The sequence below is a fragment of the Pteropus vampyrus genome, unplaced genomic scaffold (assembly GCF_000151845.1).
Source record: "Pteropus vampyrus isolate Shadow unplaced genomic scaffold, Pvam_2.0 Scaffold28, whole genome shotgun sequence".
Taxonomy (NCBI): Eukaryota; Metazoa; Chordata; class Mammalia; order Chiroptera; family Pteropodidae; genus Pteropus; species Pteropus vampyrus.
The window spans coordinates 6,818,589-6,824,157 of NW_011888809.1; the positions used below are offsets into that span (position 1 = coordinate 6,818,589).

Sequence of the window (5,569 nt, forward strand, 5' to 3'; positions counted from 1 at the left end):
ATTTGGAAGACAGTATTACAGTTTCTTAAAAATTAAACATACATCTATCATATGTTCTAGACATTCCATTCCTAGGAATTTGCCAAAAAGAAATAAAAGCATATGTCTCTACAAAGACTCATACATAAAAATTCATAGCAGCTTTATTTATAATTGCCTAAACCTAGAAACAACCCACGTATTCCTCAACAGTTGAATGCATAAACAAACAGTGGCATATCTAGACAATAGAACACCACTCAGCAATAAAAAGAATAAGCTACTAGTACATACAGCAACATGAATGAATCTCAAACTAATCATGCTGAGGGGGGAAAGCCAGAGTAAAGAGTACATACGGTATTATTGCATTTTTATAAAATTCTGGAAAATTCAAACTAATCTATCATGACAAAAAGTTATTCACTAGTTGTAGGAAAGAAAGATGAGAGGAGGGTAGTGGGTGTCATTACAAAGCGCCATAAGGAAACATTTGGGCATGATATATTCATTACCTTTATTATTGTGTTGATTTCTCATATGTATACAAATGTCAGAACTTGTCAAATTGTACCCTTTAAATGTGTAGATGTCAATTATACTTTAATAAAGCAGTTTAAAAGCATTTTTAAGAAAGGCACACACACAAAAGAAGGGTATAATCTTACAGGCGCGATCAACATGTAAGCATTGAACTCTGACCCCAGCCAAGTTACTGAGGACCAAAATACACAGAAGGGAGAAAGAATAATTCTACCTAAGCACTCAAGTAATGAGGGAGCATTTGAGTTGGGCTTTGAAGAATGAAGAAACTTGGGGAGAGGGAACAGCGTTCTAAGTAGAAAAATAAATGTTAAAAAACCATTATACTCAAGTACAGAGGTAGAAATGCTCAGATGAAATTCCAGAAACTGAAAGTTTTGCATATGTTTGGAACACAGTGGGCTGGTAGACAAAGAGAACACCGTGTGGAAAACTTAACAGTTCAAATAAAGTTGCGAGAGTCATAAATCTCCCTGTTATCTATACAGTTTCATCACTTAGAAGTTCAACTTATACATAAATGAAGGAGACAATTTTGCTCTGCTTTCTGCCATGACATAACAAGTATGCTTCTTTCTCTAGTTTCCAGAAACATATTTCTCACTTCCTTCTGAATGATCACCAGCAGAGTTCTCCATTGCTGATTTTCACAAATGGTCTGTTCAAAGCACCTTTGTCTTTTTTCTATCATATGCCTCAACATTCTTCCAGCCATTTCCCATCACTCAATTCCAAAGCTACTCCCACATTTTTAGGTATTTGTTACAGCAGCACCCCATATCCAGGTACTAAAATCTGTACTAATTTTTTATAGCTGTGTAACAAATTACCATGGTCCTAGGGGCTTAAAACGATGCACATTTATTATCTCAAGTTTTCATGGGTCTAGAATCTGGATACTCCTTAGCTGGGTCCTCTACAGAGTCTCACAGAGCTAAAATCAGGGTGTCCACCAGGTTGCATTCTCACCTGGAGGCTAGGCTGAGGAAAAATCTGTCTCCAAATCCATTCAGATTTTTGGCAGAATTCATTTCTCGGTGACTGTATAACTGAGGGTCCCTGCTTTTTGCTGACTTGATGAAAGAGGCTGTCTAAAGTTCTTTGCCATGTGTGCCTCTCCCATAGGACCAGTTAGTTCATCAGCAAGGAGAGTCTCTAGCTCCAGTCTCCTTAGTTGAGACTTATGCAATATAAGGTAATCATGGAAGTGACATCCCATCACCTTTTGCCATATTCTATTGGTTAAAAGCAAGTCACAGTTCCAGTCAGTACTCATGCAGAGAGGATTATGCTGGGATATGAACACTCACAAGTGGGGCTCATTAGGGGTTACCTTGGAGTCTGTTTGCCACTAGCAGGGCTTTTATCCTGGTCCCAACACTTACTTGCTGTGTGACTTTGGGTAAATTCTTACTTATGCTATGACTCAGTTTCTCCATTCATAGAATGGGAAGAAGAGTACTTATACATTTGTCGTGAGAAGTAAAGGGTATAGAAAAATGCCTGGCACATATCTAGAATTTAATATATTGTATCTATTATTAGTATATAATGTATAAGTTAAAGGTGGTCCTCAAAGGATTCTGAGTAGAGAATAATATGATCGAAGATGGGCTTTAGGAATATAGATGACCAACACCATCAGTATGCATTGGAAGTAAGATGTAACAAAGCTTCTGGTTAGGTGCAGAATCCCTGTGTTGTTCAATTCCAGGGAAGACTGTTCATACAGAACACAAAGTGAGTATTGCTTCTTGTGGTTGAGCAATGCAGCAACCCAGTGGGAGACTCTGTCTATAGTTAAGATTAGAGTAAAAACATGAGAGGCTTCCAAATGTCTATCGGCTGATGAATAGGTAAATGAAATGTGGTACAGCTATAGAATTCAACCATAAAAAAGGATGAAATACATGTTATGGCATGAATGAACCTTGAAAATATTATGCTCCATGAAAGAAGCCAGATACAAAAGGTCATTTATCATACGATTCCATTTATATGAAATATCCAGAATAAATAAACCCATGGAGACAGAAGGCAGAAAAGTAGTTTCCTGAGGCCAGGAGGAGGAAGGTCTGGGGTCTGACTACATAATGGACATGGCGTCTCCTTTGGGGGTGATGAAAATGGTTTTAAAGTAAATAGAGAGGATAGTTGCACAATACTGTGACTGTACCAAATGCCACTGAATTGTACACTTAAAAATGGTTAATTTTAAATCATGCAAATTTAGATCAATTAATAAAAAAGAAACGAGGGCCTGAACTTGAGTGTTAGTCATGGGACCCGGTGGAGGAAATGGATAAAATGTATAGGACAGGAGTAGAAATAAGAAAATACAAGATGCCGTTTGATAGAGGGGCAGATATGAGAAAGAGAAGCTGTAGGTGACTTTGAGATTTAGGGCTATGTATCTCAGAAGATGGATCAATGTGTCAGCTATTAACAACAAAGCCTCAAGTCATAGAGTTCTAGGGTTGAAAAAGAACCCTTTAAGAATTCAATGTGTGGTTATTTGATATTTGAAATTGATGCCAAGTAGTCATCTAATTTATACCATGGAAAACAGATTTTTTAAAGAGTGGGATTGGGGCCAAATACCCCATAAGAATGGAAGATGCAATAGGGAAAAGAGGTGAGGGGTAACTATTAATTACATAATATAAACCAGCCACTGTCCTCAGTAATATGCATTTATCGTCTCATTAAGACTTACAACCAGCAGCTAATAATCCACCTGTAAGGACTGTGTAGTAGACATTTGCTTCTTTTCTACTCCTATTGGTCTCTTGCTATGGAAGATCTAACTCACTTCCATCTTAACTTCATATGACGAAGGTGGGCCTAAGTCTCCCCCAACCCTCTTTTAGATCTGGAGAGGGACCTAGATCATGCTGGAGTACCCAACTCTACCGCCACTCCTAGCCACAGTGGCTATTACATATGTAGCTCCAGTATCCAGCCCAAGCAGTTTTTGTTCTCTCGATGTTCCTCTAAGATTGCTTAGCTAAAAGGATAAAACTAGATATGCCAGTAGTCATTTGTCCCACTATATCAGGAAGGTCTGCTTGAGAATAAAATTAATTTATGGGGAAGTACGCCAAGAAACGAAAGGCCTCTACAGAATTCTAATAACGTTGTTTCATCCTCAAGACCCAATCAGCCTGAAGCCAGACCACTGCCTGACTCTTCAATTATAGAAACAAATAAATCAATTCTCTGTCCCTCTTAATGTTGCTAATTTTATTTTTGTTTCTTGCAGACCTGGTCTCAAAAACTGGACTTTCAGCCACGTCTTTGAGGCAGAGACTCAGCAAAGGCTAAAGAAGACACAGCTTTCTCCTCCTGGCCAGGATTCTACCACTAACTAAATACTGTTCACCTATTTCTGCTATTCTTACTATTTTCTATTACTAATACTACAACTAGTGCTATTAGAACACTCTAGTTATCACCGTAACTATTACTACTAAAATTATACAACTATTATTACTAATTACACTACTATTGTAACTAATCACAGCATCCCTGATTAAAAATGGAAAGCACTGTCTACAGCCATGCTACCCTGAACAAGCCTGATCCCGTCTGATCTCGGAAGCTAAGCAGGGTCGGGCCTGGTTAGTACTTGAATGGGAGACCACCTAAGAAGACCAGCTGCTGTAGCGTAAAAAATAAAAAAAATAAGAGATCGTAAGCTGACAAGGTCCTTGCATTCTGTGAGGTCAACCAAGGGTTGCCTTGCAAAAAAAAAAAAAAAAAAAAGGAAAACACTGTGTTATTCACTTATATCTGTAATCCTTACAGGAGCCCTGAGATACTGTCACAACCTGACTTATAGAAAAGGAACCTAACACTCAAGAGGCCAGATTCACAACAATGACTATTGCGAGCCTGTGTTGAATGACTTACTGTGTCTCATGTTGCTGACAATGTATTGGTCTTTCTAAGGGAACTGATCACCCACATCCCTGCCAAATGAGAGAGAAAGACTAAATTGCCATGGGTAGGGCCACAGACTTTTGTTCTACCACCCAGCTATGACTGACTGAATTAAGGATGGTACACTTAACTCAAGGATGGAAATTCATCTAGTACTTAGAAAGCTGGGTGCTGACATGGAAAGTCTAGGTGGGGTTTTCCTCAGAAAATTATACAATGAAATCATTGAAAAGTATTTAACCAGCAGTAGAGTTAGAAGAAGAGAGGATGCCAAGAGGAAAGTTAAGGTGAAGGCAAGTCATTCTCAGGGAGAAGTCACAAGGAAGCAGAAAATATGAGTAATAAAGGATATCAATCTGTAAAGAGAAGAGAATTAAATTGGTTCACAGAGAGAAGCAGGGAAGATGTCAGAAAGAGAAAGCAGATGGCCCCTGGGAGAGACAAGGAGGATAGCTGGTCCCTGAAGTCACTGTGGTTCCTGATGACTGCAGGTAATTCGCTCTTATTTCACAATTTGGGGTGTTTGAAGGAGATTACTGTTCCTTGCAATGGAACAAATTTAATTAGAAGTCTGGACTACAAGATAGGACATTGGACACAGAAAAAACAAATCGCAGTGACATTAATAAACATTTTTGCCTTAATGCTGGCTAGAAGTTCCCACCTTCATCCCAATTACCTATTCCAGGGAATAGTATTGACACCTGAGGCTGCTGTGGGTTAAGTACACAGATGTAAAGTAGAGGATCTTAGCTCTGGAAGCAGCCAGGAAAGAGGACCAGGCTTGTAATTTGTGAGTTGCAGAAACCTTCCAAACATTGCCTTCAGTGCTGCTATGTGATGAGAATTAATGTTTATAACAAGATTCTACCAGATCTTAAGCTGGAAAATGTATACCAGACTCTCTATAAAGCAGAAAATGGCATTAAAAAGAAAAAAAGATTTCAATAAACAATTATTGGAAGGTATTATTCTACCAGAAATTCAGAATCAACAAACACCCCCAATGTCTATAGACCCCCAAATTCTGCTTTCCAATGGCGTTTCACGGGATAAAGCACATTAAGCTTGAGGTTGTGCCAGAAGAATAAATCTCAATCACTCA

General features: G+C 38.6%; 1 pseudogene; it reads left to right on the forward strand.

The window, feature by feature from the left end:
* The first annotated feature begins 4,072 nt into the window (after window positions 1–4,072).
* Window positions 4,073–4,191, forward strand: LOC111737601 (annotated as a pseudogene).
* The last annotated feature ends 1,378 nt before the right edge of the window (window positions 4,192–5,569 follow it).